This window comes from Salmo salar, chromosome ssa18 (genome assembly GCF_905237065.1).
Source record: "Salmo salar chromosome ssa18, Ssal_v3.1, whole genome shotgun sequence".
In the NCBI taxonomy this organism is placed as follows: domain Eukaryota; kingdom Metazoa; phylum Chordata; class Actinopteri; order Salmoniformes; family Salmonidae; genus Salmo; species Salmo salar.
In genome coordinates, this window is record NC_059459.1 from 3,781,474 (window position 1) to 3,794,631 (window position 13,158).

Here is a 13,158-nt window from a genome sequence, read left to right on the forward strand (position 1 = left end):
TTTGGTTTCAAATGAAGGCGTATCAACTTAGGAGATGGAAGGTCCTCTGCCTCTGGGAAGTTTCCAAACAAATGACGAAGATCATGACCGTATATGACTGTGTGTATGTGCTGGATGGTTTGGACAGAGCTGCAGGTTCGGATGGGAAACAGCATTCAGCTTTCCAGCACGTCAGTAGCTGCTCCACACAGAGTACTGGATCTTAGGCAGAGGTGTGTGTCTGTTGTTGACATCAGAGGGAGCACACTACAAATCACAACAGAAGTGTCTTAGAGACAAACATACAAACCAGGCTGATACAGCTTAAACAGGATAGGAGAACAGAGGAGTCTGTTGCATCTACATGACAGAGGACCGAGACAAAGACGGACTACTCTGTTGACTTGACGCATGCATATATTGCACAATGCAGCTCCAGTAACTCCATCCCTCCCCCTCCCCACCTGGCCTTCCGCAAGCCGCCACCAAAAGCACCCTCTTGATTGGCGAACGTCATATTGGAGACCCGCAGGAGGACAGGGTAAGTAGTAGTGTCAGGAACCAGAACCAGGGTCATATTCACTAGTCATCAAAGGGAAGAAAAACAACTGAAACAAGGACTACCTAAAACGTGTCCAATCAGAAAACTAGTTATCATTTTCTGTTGCAAAGCATTTTACTACAGTGTGCTCTAACTAATATGGCCCTGTATCAAAACTGGGTGGAACGATCCTCAGCCTTCAGCATAGACCTACACATACTAATGTCTCTACATACGATGAACTGTACACTCCTGTCAGTATCTATATGGGCGGTATTTTGACTTGAGGGCTGCACACTTCTGTAAATCATTCATTGAGGTAAGAGTTATGTGAGCCTATCTGAACTCTGAATCAGGGACCATAGATAAATCCCTCGGTCACAGTTGATTTTGCAGTTGTCTGGGTGCTAATGCTATGGGGCAGGTTGAGTGATTCTGTGTCTAGACTCTAGACAATAGACACCAAGTTACGAGATAGATAGACAAAGTGAGATGAAGGAGAGAGAGCGTGAGAAAGCGAGCAAGCAAGAAAAAGAGGGAGGGAAGATCTCAATTGCATACTCCTCGTATCCTCTCTCTCCTCAAATCCCATTGGATGAGATAGCTAGAGGTCTGTCCCCTCTGACCTTCTCTAATGGGTTTTGAGAAGGAGGCGGGGATAGTGGCGAGAGGACGCGAGGCAGTGGAGGCTCCTCAGAGGAGGAATGGAAGGACCATCCACTGTGAATTTCATAAATTGTAAAACATTTACAAAAGTTATACTTTAGATAAAACTATGATCAATATATTAACACCACCAAATAATTGATTAAAACACTTCTGCAATGAAAGTCTACAGTAGCTACAACATAACTCTGTAGGGGAGCACCATGGTGTAGCCGATCCAATTCACATTCTCCCACAGAGAAACAGAAAAGGATATGTGTCTCAGTCAGAGGACTGAGGGAGAGAGCATTACCTCCTTCCCTTGTATATCCTCACATTCTCTCCATATCATTTGACTAAAGAGAGAACGTTTCCGAGCAGGAGATAGAGAGCAGGAGTGACAGCGCGGTCAAATGGTTTCCCTCCAAATAAGTATAAACTAAACACAGTCAGGGCAAGATGGAGCGGTCACATATTGGGTTCTGGCCTCTGTTCAGACTAAACACTGTGACTGATCCAAACACATAGCACATGACATGCTTCCTTTGATTGTTTGGCTTCCTGTTTCCGGTCACAACTTGCAGACTTGTTTACGTGCTGCTGTGCATTTTGTTGCCAATCTTACTTTGCTACCTGACTACTTCACGGTTTTTACTTTTTCATTACCGTATATTTGTAGTTTTTCCCTTACTCAAACTCAACTTTTTTCATTCAACTTTTTCACCCCGGAGGTTTTATTTGGACATGGTTCGTCGGGACTTCAAACAGCCGAAGCTAAGTAACATTAACATGATGCCTTCTAATTGCAGTCGTTGTACTTATAATATACAGGAGAACGATCGCCATACGGCGAGGGTAGCTGTGCTGCAAGCCCAGCTTCAGACGCAATCGTTAGGCAAGGGCAATTTCAGTGTAGGAAAGGATGAAACAGCGTCTGTGCCACCAGTAAGTACAGATAGTAACGTTAGTATAAACCCCCTCGCACGGTCCCCGTAGCTGGACAACTTTCTCATGGCTTCTGGAGGGAAACGCTGTAGGAATGCTCAACCGGTGTCGCTTATTCAGCCGACAGAAACTTTCAATCGGTTCTCCCCATTAAGCGAGTCGGAGGCCGAGACTTCTCTGGTCTCTGCGCCTCCCGTTATGGGGTCTGAGACGCCGAAGCCTCCCACCATTAGCCCTGACAAATTGAAAACCCTAGTCATTGGCGACTCCATTACCCACAGTATTAGACTAAAAACAAATCATCAACCGATCATACTCTGTTTACCAGGGGGCAGGGCTACCGACGTTAAGGCTAATCTAAAGACGGTGCTGGCTAAAGCTAAAACTGGCGAGTGTAGAGAGTATAGAGATATTGTTATCCACGTCGGCACCAACGATGTTAGGATGAAACAGTCAGAGGTCACCAAGCGCAACATAGCTTCAGCGTGTAAATCAGCTAGAAAGATGTGTCGGCATCGATTAATTGTCTCTGGCCCCCTCCCAGTTAGGGGGAGTGATGAGCTCTACAGCAGAGTCTCACAACTCAATCGCTGGTTGAAAACTGTTTTCTGCCCCTCCCAAAAGATAGAATTTGTAGATAATTGGCCCTCTTTCTGGGACTCACCCACAAACAGGACCAAGCCTGGCCTGTTGAGGTCTCCATCCTAGCTGGAGGGGTGCTCTCATCTTATCTACGAACATAGACAGGGTTCTAACTCCTCTAGCTCCACAATGAAATAGGGTGCAGGCCAGGCAGCAGGCTGTTAGCCAGCCTGCCAGCTTAGTGGAGTCTGCCACTAGCACAGTCAGTGTAGTCAGCTCAGCTATCCCCATTGAAACTGTGTCTGTGCCTCGACCTCGGTTGGGCAAAATTAAAGATGGCGGTGTTCACCTTAGCAATCTCACTAGTATAAAGACCTCCTCCATCCCTGCCATTATTGAAAGAGATTGTGATACCTCACATCTCAAAATAGAACTCCTTAATGTTAGATCCCTCACTTCAAAGGCAGTTATAGTCAATGAACTAATCACTGATCATAATCTTGATGTGATTGGCCTGACTGAAACATGGATTAAGCCTGATGAATTTACTGTGTTAAATGAGGCCTCACCCCCTGGTTACACTAGTGACCATATCCTCCGCGCATCCCGCAAAGGCGGAGGTGTTGCTAACATTTACGATAGCAAATTTTAATTTACCAAAAAACGTTTTCATCTTTTGAGCTTCTAGTCATGACATCTATGCAGCCTACTCAATCACTTTTTATAGCTACTGTTAACAGGCCTCCTGGGCCATATGCAGCGTTCCTAACTGAGTTCCCTGAATTCCTATCGGACCTTGTAGTCATCGCAGATAATATTCAAATTTTTGGTGACTTTAATATTCACATGGAAAAGTCCATAGACCCACTCCAAAAGGCTTTCGGAGCCATCATCGACTCAGTGGGTTTTGTCCAACATGTCTCCGGACCTACTCACTGCCAGAGTCATACTCTGGACCTAGTTTTGTCCCATGGAATAAACGTTGTGGATCTTAATATTTTTCCTCATAATCCTGGACTATCGGACCACCATTTTATTACGTTCGCAATAGCATTAAAAGTCGTGCTATAAATTCTCAGACAACCCAAAGATTCCTTGATGCCCTTCCAGCTCCCTCTGCCTACCCAAGGACGTCAGAGGACAAAAATCAGTTAACCACCTAACCGAGGAACTCAATTTAACCTTGTGCAATACCCTAGATGCAGTTGCACCCCTAAAAACTAAAAACATTTCTCATAAGAAACTAGCTCCCTGGTATACAGAAAATACACGAGCTCTGAAGCAAGCTTCCAGAAAATTGGAACGGAAATGGCGCCACACCAAACTGGAAGTCTTCCGACTAGCTTGGAAAGACAGTACCGTGCAGTATCGAAGAGCCCTCACTGCTGGTCGATCATCCTATTTTTCCAACCTAATTGAGGAAAATAAGAACAATCCGGAATTTCTTTTTGATACTGTCGCAAAGCTAACTAAAAAGCAGTATTCCCCAATAGAGGATGGCTCTCACTTCAGCAGTAATGAATTCATGAACTTCTGAGGAAAAGATCATGATCATTAGAAAGCAAATTACGGACTACTCTTTAAATCTGCGTATTCCTCCAAAGCTCCGTTGTCCTGAGTCTGCACAACCCTGCCAGGACCTAGGATCAAGGGAGACACTAAAGTGTTTTAGTACTATATCTCTTGACACAATGATGAAAATAATTACGACCTCTAAACCGTCAAGCTGCATATTGGACCCTATCCCAACTAAACTACTGAAAGAGCTGCTTTCTGTGCTTGGCCCTCCTATGTTGAACATAATAAACGGCTCTCTATCCACCAGATGTGTACCAAACTCACTAAAAGTGGCAGTAATAAAGCCTCTTGAAAAAGCCAAATCTTGACCAAGAAATTATAAAAAACTAAAAATCGGCCTATATCCAATCTTCCACTCCTCTCAAAAATTTTAGAAAAAGCTGTTGCGCAGCAACTCACTGCCTTCCTGAAGACAATGTATATGAAACGCTTCAGCCTGGTTTTAGACACCATCATAGCACTGAGACTGCACTTGTGAAGGTGGTAAATTACCTTTTAATGACGTCAGAAGGAGGCTCTGCGTCTGTCCTCGTGCTCCTAGATCTTAGTGCTGCTTTTGATACCATCGATCACCACATTCTTTTGGAGAGATTGGAAACCCAAATTGGTCTACATGGACAAGTTCTGGCCTGGTTTAGATCTTATCTGTAGGAAAGATATCAGTTTGTCTCTGAATGGTTTGTCCTCTGACAAATCAACTGTAAATTTCAGTGTTCCTCAAGGTTCCGTTTAAGGACCACTATTGTTTTCACTATATATTTTACCTCTTGGGGATGTCATTCGAAAACATAATGTTACATTTCACTGCTATGCGGATAACACACAGCTGTACATTTCAATGAAACATGGTGAAGCCCCAAAGGGGTGCATCACTTGAGTGGGTTGAGTCACTGACGTGGTCTTCCTGTCTGGGTTGGCGCCCCCCTTGGGCTGTGCCGGAGATCTTTGTGGGCTATACTCGGCCTTGTCCCGGGATGGTATGTTGGTGGTTGAAGATATCCCTCCAGCGGTGTGGAGGTTGTGGTTTGGCAAAGTGGGTGGGGTTCTCACTCTCACTCTCACTCTCTGACTCTCTGACTCTCTGCTGTCCCCAGTTCACCTGGCCGTGCTACCTGTCCCAGACCTGCTGGAAGCCTGACCTATTCCCCGGACGTGCTACCTGTCCCAGACCTGCTGTTTTCAACTCTCTAGAGACAGCAGGAACGGTAGAGATACTCTCAAAGATCGGCTATGAAAAGCCAACTGACACTTACTCTTGTGTTACTGACTTGTTGCACCCTCGACAACTACTATGATGATTATTACTATTTGACCATGCTGGTCATTTATGAACATCTAGGCCATGTGCTGTTATAATCTCCACCCGGCACAGCCAGAAGAGGACTGGCCACCCCTCATAGCCTGGTTCCTCTAGGTTTCTTCCTAGGTTTTGGCCTTTCTAGGGAGTTTTTCCTAGCCACCGTGCTTCTACACCTGCATTGCTTACTGTTTTGGGGTTTTAGGGTGGGTTTCTGTACAGCCCTTTGAGATATCAGCTGATGTAAGAAGGGCTATATAAATACATTTGATATAGCAGGGCTCTACACTTTTTTATATATATATATATATATATATATATATATATATATATATATAAAATTGATCATGACCTGGGCCCAGATTCACAAAAAAAGCTTAAAATATAAAAACAAAATAAGTTTAAGATAATTTGTAAGTGCAATTCCTAAAACATTTCTTCTTAATGTAGGATTTTATTATTAACTTAATTATATTTTTAAGATCATGATTGTTGCCAAGCAATGAGCTAGCTAGTAAGAGCAATCATGTTAGCATATTTCTTACTGATCTAACAAATATACTTGAATTGAAAACAATCAGTCAATACTGAAACTTTTAGATGAATTTTCTTAGTCAACTAAACATGTTCAATTGCTTTCATGAGCTTATTTTCCTCACTTCCATGAGTTTAAGACAAGGGTTGAGCCATGCTGGAATTAAGAACATTTCCAAGAAATCCAATAACTTTATTTTTGAAGAATCATCTTAAGCATCTCAACATGCAAGGTGCCGCAAACATAAGCACCATCGCTTGATAAATAGTGCATAAACAATTTAAGGATTGCATGAATAACTGTGGAATTATATTTTTTTAAAGTATAGCTATTTGTTTACACAGAGTAAAGGATATGTTTTGTATAATCCTACAAATTCCTAGGAATAAAATGTAGGCCTATTTTTGTTACCCTTACAATAAAAACAGTGTAATTCATTTGATCACCTTTATTTGTAGAATCGATTCGTAATAGAGTTATAGTAAAGAATAAAGTCCAGTTACAGCTTTTGACAAAGTAGAAAGATTAAAAAGATTATATAATCAGCCAGGAGCACAGGTGAAATTATTTGCTGCATTCTTAAACAAAAGCACCAGTGCATGAATTGCATAAATAAATAGTATATTGTAATATGTTAGTTTTTGCTTAGTAGCCAGAGCAATGCTGCCGCGGGAGGTGTCATGTGCCAAATGCATGGACAGCACGGATATTCTTGGAAAAAGTGAAAATTGGAAATAGAGCTGCACCTCTTGAATTGAACAGAAATATCCAAGATGGCGTAGCAGTCAGGCGTGTTTGTCTTGTCCCGTCCCATGTATATATATATCTTCTTTGCACTCTTTTTAATATTTTTCCTTAACCTTAACTTCAAAATACTCTCCTGCAACCTGCCTCACCCAATGTGGTGTGGATCTGTTTTTTTTTCCTAAAGTATCTCGATTTACTTCCGAACTGGAATACCTCAACTGAAGCAAGCTAGCTAACTAGCTACCAGCTATCAGTCAGCTAACCACTGCTAGCGGTCATCAGCTAACCTTTAGCTCGGAAAGCTCTCTCCAGTTCGTACAATGCGTTTCAAACCAGAGCATACCGGACCAATTTATCTCTTTAAGAAGTTTTAGGTTGTAGTTATTATAGGAATTATAGGATCATCTCTCTCTATACGATTTGTATTTCATATACCTTTGACTTTTGGATGTTCTTATTGGCACTTTAGTATTGCCAGTGTAACAGTATAGCTTCCGTCCCTCTCCTCGCTCCAATCTGGGCTCGAACCAGGAACATATCGACAACAGCCACCCTCAAAGCAGCGTTACCCATGTAGAGCAAGGGGAACAACCACTACCAAGTCTCAGAGCGAGTGACGTTTGAAACGCTATTAGCGCGCACCCGCTAACTTGCTAGCCATTTCACATCGGTTACACCAGCCTAATCTCGGGGGTTGATAGGCTTGAAGTCATAAACAGCGCAATGCTTGAAGAATTGCGAAGAGCTGCTGGTAAATGCACTAAGGTTCTGTTTGAATGAATGCTTGCGAGCCTGCTGCTGCCTACCATCGCTCAGTCAGACTGCTCTATCAAATATCAAATCATAGACTTAATTATAACATAACACACAGAAATACGAGCCTTTGGTCATTAGTATGGTCGAATCCGGAAACTATCATTTCGAAAACAAAATGTTTATTATTTCAGTGAAATACGGAACCGTTCCGTATTTTATCTAAAGGGTGGCATCCTTAAGTCTAAATATTCCTGTTACATTGCACAACCTTCAATGTTATGTCAGAATTATGTACAATTCTGGCAAAATAATTACAGCCTTTGTTAGGAATAAATGGACTTCACACAGTTCCCAATGAGCCAGGCAGCCCAAACTGCTGTATATACCCTCACTGCTTGCACGGAACACAAGAGATGTGACACAATTTCATGTTAGCAGGCAATATTAACCTCTTACATCTAGACGTTCCGCTAGCGGAACACCTGCTCCAATATCCAATGATGGGCGTGGCGCGAAATACAAAGTCCTCGAAAATCCGAAAACGTTCATTTTTCAAACATATGACTATTTTACACCATTTTAAAGACAAGACTCTCCTTTATCTAACCACACTGTCCGATTTCAAAAAGGCTTTACAACGAAAGCAAAACATTAGATTATGTCAGCAGAGTACCCAGCCAGAAATAATCAGACACCCATTTTTCAAGCTAGCATATAATGTCACAAAAAACAAAACCACAGCTAAATGCAGTACTAACCTTTGATGATAATCAGATGACACTCCTAGGACATTATGTTATACAATACATGCATGTTTTGTTCAATCAAGTTCATATTTATATCAAAAACCAGCTTTTTACATTAGCATGTGACGTTCAGAACTAGCATCCCCACCAAACACTTCCGGTGAATTTACTAAATTACTCACGATAAACGTTCACAAAAAACATAAATTATTTTAAGAATTATAGATGCAGAACTCCTTTATGCAATCGAGGTGTCCGATTTTAAAATAGCTTTTCGGTGAAAGCACATTTTGCAATATTATGAGTAGATAGCTCGCCATCACGGGCTAGCTATTTTGACACCCTCAAGTTTGGCCCTCACCAAACTCAGATTTACTAGAAGAAAAATTTGATTACCTTTGCTGTTCTTCGTCAGAATGCACTCCCAGGACTTCTACTTCAATAACAAATGTTGGTTTGGTTCCAAATAATCCATAGTTATATCCAAATAGCGGCGTTTTGTTCGTGCGTTCAAGACACTATCCGAAGGGTGACGCGCCCGACGCGTTTCGTGACAAAAAAATTCAAAATATTCCATTACCGTACTTCGAAGCATGTCAACCGCTGTTTAAAATCAATTTTTATGCGATTTTTCTCGTAAAAAAGCGATAATATTCCGACCGGGAAACCCTGTTTTCGTTCAAAGACGAAAAAATAAAAACATGGTGTTGGCTCATGCACGCACCCCCAGTCTCATTGTTCTCTGATCGACCACTATCCAAATGCGCTACTGTTTTTCAGCCATGGCCTGCAGAGTCATCATTCCCCGTTCTGGCGCCTTCTGAGAGCCTATGGGAGCGTTAGAAAATGTCATGTTACAGCAGAGATCCCCTGTTTTGGATCGAGATGATCAAGAAGGCCAAGAAATGGTCAGAGAGGGCGCTTCCTGTTTGGAATCTTTTCAGGTTTTGGCCTGCCAAATGAGTTCTGTTATACTCACAGACACCATTCAAACAGTTTTAGAAACTGAGAGTGTTTTCTATCCAAAGCTAATAATTATATGCATATTCTAGTTTCTGGGCAGGAGTAATAATCAGATTACATCGGGTACGTTTTTTATCCGGCCGTGAAAATACTGCCCCCTATCCATAAAAAGTTAACTAAATATGCAGGTTTAAAAATATATACTTGTGTATTGATTTTAAAGAAAGGCATTGATGTTTATGGTTAGGTACATTGGTGCAACGACAGTGCTTTTTCTGCAAATGCGCTTGTTAAATCATCACCCGTTTGTCGAAAGTAGGCTGTGATTCGATGAGAAATTAACAGCCACCGCATCGATTATATGCAATGCAGGACACGTTAGTAATATCAACCATGTGTAGTTAACTAGTGATTGATAGTTTTTTATAAGATAAGTTTAATGCTAGCGAGCAACTTACCTTGACTTCTTGCTGCCCTCGCGTAACAGGTAGTCAGCCTGTCATGCAGGCTCCTCGTGGAGTGCAATGTAAGGCAGGTGGTTAGAGCGTTGGACTAGTAACCGGAAGGTTGCAAAAACGAATCCCCGAGATGTCAAGATAAAAATCTGTTGTTCTGCCCCTGAACAAGGCAGTTAACCCCCGTTCCTAGGCCGTCATTGAAAAAAAAGAATGTGTTCTTAAATCTGACTTGACTAGTTAAATAAGGGTGTTAATAAAAAATTTTTAAAGACAAATCGGTGCCCAAAAATACCGATTACCGATTGTTATGAAAACTTGAAATCGGCCCTAATTTAAAAAAAAAAAAAAAGAAAAAAGCCATTCCGATTAAATCGGTCGACCTCTAACCCTTACCCCGGCCAACAGCCCTGTGCTCCCCACAGCAACTCGCCCAAACCTCCCCCACTTCTCCTTCACCCAAATCCAGATAGCTGATGTTCTGAAAGAGCTGCAAAATCTGGACACCTACAAATCAGCCGGGCTAGACAATCTGGAACCTCTAAAATTATCTGCCGAAATTGTTGCAACCCCCATTACTAGCCTGTTCAACCTCTTTCGCGTCATCTGAGATTCCCATAGATTGGAAAGCTGCCGCAGTCATCCCCCTCTTCAAAGGGGGGAGATACTCTAGACCCAAACTGCTACAGACCAATATCTATTCTACCCTGCCTTTCTAAGGTCTTTGAAAGCCAAGTTAACAAACAGATTACCGACCATTTCGAATCTCACCATACCTTCTCTGCTATGCAATCTGGTTTCAGAGCTGGTCATGGATGCACCTCAGCCACGCTCAAGGTTCTAAACGATATCATAACCGCCATCGATAAAAGATATTACTGTGTAGCCATATTCATCGACCTGGCTAAGGCTTTCGACTCTGTCAATCACAACATTCTTATTGGCAGACTCAACAGCCTTGGTTTCTCAAATGATTGCCTCGCTTGGTTCATTAACTACTTCTCCGATAGAGTTCAGTATGTCAAATCGGAGGGCCCGTTGTCCGGACATCTGGCAGTCTTTATGGGGGTGCCACAGGGTTCTATTTTCAGGCAGACTCTCTTCTCTGTATACATCAATGATGTCGCTCTCGCTGCTGGTGATTCTCTGATCCACCTCTACGCAGACGACACCATTCTGTATACCTCTAGCCCTTCGTTGGACACTTAACTAACCTCCAGATGAGCTTCAATGCCATACAACTCTCCTTCCGTGGCCTCAAACTGCTCTTAAATGCAAGTAAAACGAAATGCATGCTCTTTAACCGATCCCTGCACGCACCTGCCCGCCCATCCAGCATCACTATTCTGGACGGTTCTGACTTAGAATATGTGGACAACTATAAATACCTAGGTGTCTGGTTAGACTGTAAACTCTCTTTCCAGGCTCACATTAAGCATCTCCAATCCAAAATTAAATCTAGAAATCGGCTTCCTATATCACAACAAAGCATCCTTCACTCATGCTGCCAAACATACCCTCGTAAAACTGACCATCCAACCGGTCCTCGACTTCGGCGATGTTATTTACAAAATAGCCTCCAACACTCTACTCAGCAAACTGGATGTAGTCCATCACAGTGCCATCCGTTTTGTCACCAAAGCCCCATATACTACCCACCACTGCGACCTGTATGCTCTCGTTGGCTGGCCCTCGCTTCATACTCGTCGCCAAACCCACTGCCTCCAGGTAATCTACAAGTCTCTGCTAGGTAAAGCCCCGCCTTATCTCAGCTCACTGGTCACCATAGCAGTACGCGCTCCAGCAGGTATATCTCACTGGTCAGCCCCAAAGCCAATTCTTCCTTTGGCCGCCTCTCCTTCCAGTTCTCTGCTGCCAATGACTGGAACGAACTGCAAAAATCTCTGAAGCTGGAGACTCATATCTCCCTCACTAGCTTTAAGCACCAGCTGTCAGAGCAACTGACAGATCACTGCACCTGTACATAGCTCATCTGTAAATAGCCCATCCAATCTACCTCATTCCCATACTGTATTTATTTATTTATTTAGCTCCTTTGCACTCCAGTATCTCAACTTGCACATTCATCCTCTGCACATCCTACCATTCCAGTGTTTAATTGCTTGATTGTAATTACTTTGCCACCATGGCCTATTTATTGCCTTGCCTCTCTTATCCTACCTCATTTGCATGTGCTGTATTTGGATTTTCCTACTGTATTATTGATTGTATGTTCGTTTATTCCATGTGTAACTATTGTTGTATGTGTCGAACTGCTTTGCTTTATCTTGGCCAGGTCGCAGTTGCAAATGAGAACTTGTTCTCAACTAGCCGACCTGGTTAAATAAAGGTGAAATAAAACATTTAAAAAATGTGTTATATGACAAAGGTAATAGAAACGGCAGAATATGTGCCATCTGATACTACAGTGCATTCGGAAAGTATTCAGACCCCTTGACGTTTTCCACATTTTGTTACGTCACAACCTTATTCTAAAATGGGTTAAATAAAATCTTAATCTACACACAATATTTTATTTAGCAAATTTTAAATAAATAAAACACCTTATTTACATAAGTATTCAGACCCTTTACTCAACTTTGTTGAAGCACCTTTGGCAGTGAGTACAGACTTCTTGGGTATGACGCTATAAGCTTGACACACCTGTATACGGGGAGTTTCTCCCATGCTTCTCTGCAGATCCTCTCAAGCTCTGTCAGGTTGGATGGGAAGCATCACTGCACAGCTATTTTCAGGTCTCTCCAGAGATGTTCGATCGGGTTCAAGTCCGAGCTCTGGCTGGGCCACTAAAGGACATTTAGAGACTTGTCCGAAGCCACTCATGCGTTGTCTTGGCTGTGTGCTTAGGGTCGTTGCCCTGTTGTAAGGGATGGTGCCTGGTTTCCTCCAGACGTGACGACTGGTATTCAGGCCAAAGAGTTCAATCTTGTTTCTCATGGTCTGAGAGTCCTATAGGTGGCTTTTGGCAAACTCCAAGCGGGCTGTCTGAGGAGTGGCTTCCGTCTGGCCACTCTACCATAAACGCCCGATAGGTGGAGTGCTGCAGAGATAGATGTCCTTCTGGAAGGTTTTCACATCTCCACAAAGGAACTCTGGAGCTCTGTCAGAGTGACCATCGGGTTCTTGGTCACCTCCCTGACCAAGGCCCTTCTCCCCCGATTGCTCAGTTTGACAGGGCGGACATCTCTAGGAAGAGTCTTGGTGGTTCCAAACTGCTTCCATTTAAGGATGGAGAACACTTCCATGTTGCAGCAATTCCTTAGACCTCATGGCTTGGGTTTTACTCTGACACGCACTGTCAACTGTGGGACCTTATATAGACAGATGTGTTTTGTGTGCTCAATTTTGAGTCTCATAGCAAAGGATCT

At 42.8% G+C, this 13,158-nt stretch overlaps 1 protein-coding gene across 3 annotated transcripts in view; it reads right to left on the reverse strand.

The window, feature by feature from the left end:
• Positions 1-13,158, reverse strand: part of LOC106576889 (arginyl-tRNA--protein transferase 1) — a 227,911-nt gene that overhangs the window by 164,984 nt on the left and 49,769 nt on the right. The window lies entirely within an intron of this gene.